Source organism: Magnolia sinica, chromosome 17 (genome assembly GCF_029962835.1).
Source record: "Magnolia sinica isolate HGM2019 chromosome 17, MsV1, whole genome shotgun sequence".
Classification (NCBI taxonomy): Eukaryota; Viridiplantae; Streptophyta; class Magnoliopsida; order Magnoliales; family Magnoliaceae; genus Magnolia; species Magnolia sinica.
The window spans coordinates 5988101-5990212 of record NC_080589.1 but is presented as its reverse complement, the minus strand read 5'-3'; the positions used below and the strand labels follow the sequence as shown (position 1 = coordinate 5990212).

Here is a 2112-nt window from a genome sequence, read left to right as displayed (position 1 = left end):
GCGGGAGTGAGTACGCCCTCATGCATGATTTTTCCTGAAAATACAGGACAAATGGACATCAAGCCAGGAGTTATCCAACTCCTTCCCAAATTCCATGGACTTGAATTAGAAAGTCCATATTTACATTTGAAAGAGTTCGATGAGATTATAGCTACATTTTGTTTTCTTAATGTATCTGAGGATACAATCAGGCTGAAACTCTTTCCTTTTTCCTTAAAAGAGAAAGCTAAGACGTGGTTACATTCACTGCGTCCTAGATCCATTGGCACATGGAACGACATGCAGAGGGAATTCATAAAAAAATTCTTCCCACATCATAAAACGATTACCCTCAGAAAAGCAATCATGAACTTTGCCCAAAAGGAAGATGAAACATTCTTCCAATGTTGGGAAAGGTTCAAAGATCTGGTCAGTTCATGCCCACAACACAGATTTGAAACGTGGCGCATTACAAATTTTTTCTACGATGGACTGACATCTTCCATGCGCCAAATGGTCGAGACAATGTGTAATGGAGAGTTCATTAATAAAGATGTCGATGAGGTATGGGACTACCTCGACAGTCTGGCTGAAAAAACACAATCTTGGGACTATTACCCAATGGCGAACACCACGTCTAGGCCGACTCAATTAAAGGAGAAAGGTGGATTATATCTCTTGAAAGAAGAGGATGATCTCAAGTGTAAAGTGACTACGCTCATAAGGAAAGTTGAGGCCATGGAAGGAAAGAAGGATAAGGTCAATGAAATTGTTTGCGGCATCTGTGATTGCAACATTCACACAACTGAAAACTGTCCTACAATACCCGCCTTTCGAGGAGTGTTGAATGAACAAGCCAATGCCGTAAACAACTATCAAAGACCTTTTACTGGACCTAACTCCAATACATACAATCCTGGCTGGAAAAATCATCCAAACTTTAGTTGGAGGAATGGACAAACGGCGACCCCTCCAGGTTTCTTCAATCAAAATCCAAATCAAGTGAAACCTCAAGAGGAACCGGTTCAAAATCCCATACAAGAGCTGGCTCAGGCAATGCGGGGAATTACAGATTTTATGCAAAAGATAGATTCTCGTATGACGGTTATAGAAAAGGGGATGCTTCCTGCACAACCTCTCCCCAATCCTAAACCGCAATACGAGATTAATGATCCCAGCTCTTCAAATCAGATGGGGCATGCTAAATCCATCACCACTCTTAGGAGTGGGAAGATCATTGATAAAACTCTTCCGGTTAGACCCGAAAAACCTCAAGAACCAGAAGAGGACAACAATGATGGATCCAGTGATGCCCACAAAAATTAGAACCGAAACTTCTAGAGAAGCCAGTTGCTCCATTCCCCCAATGGTTGGTTTCACCAAAACCTCTCTCTAACTCTCAAGATATCCTAGAGGTGTTGAAACAAGTGAAAGTCAACATTCCTCTACTTGATGTCGTGAAACAGATACCTTCATATGCCAAATTTCGAAAGAATTATGCACGACCAAAATACGAAAATTTATTCAAAAGAAAATCTTCTTAATCGAGAAAGTGAGTGCTATCCTAAAGTAAGACGTGCCAAATACAAGGATCCTGTAGCCCAACCATATCATGTGTAATCGGGAACCATCGAATTGATCACGCACTTCTTAACTTAGGAGCGAGCATCAATCTGATTCCCTACTCGGTATACAAACAGTTAGGTTTGGGTGAATTAAAACCCACCCTAACCACACTACAACTTGCTGATCGCTCTGTTCGTGTATCAAGAGGGATAATTGAGGATGTGTTAGTCCAGGTCGATAGATTTTACTACCCTGTAGATTTTATCATCCTGGACACCGAACCCATCAATAACATGAGCACTCAGATTCCCGTCATTCTTGGTCGCCCATTCCTTGCCACGTCAAATGCAATTATCAATTGCAGGAATGGTGTCATGACTATGTCTTTTGAAAATTTGACCTTGGAGTCAAACATTTTTTTCAATAACGGTAGTAACTCAGAGGATGATGACGATTTCCACGACATTAACATGATTGACTCTTTCGTGGAAGATACGACACCTCTGACCTTATCCTCCGACCATCTAGAGACATACCTGGCCCACTCCCATGATTTTGATGATGACA

The 2112-nt window shown here is 41.4% G+C and overlaps 1 non-coding gene across 1 annotated transcript; it reads right to left on the bottom strand.

Annotated features, from left to right (window-relative positions):
• Window positions 1-327: 327 nt before the first annotated feature.
• On the bottom strand, window positions 328-434 carry LOC131232071 (small nucleolar RNA R71). The gene has a single exon (XR_009164675.1). It is a non-coding gene; the product is annotated as a small nucleolar RNA R71 (small nucleolar RNA).
• Window positions 435-2112: the final 1678 nt, after the last annotated feature.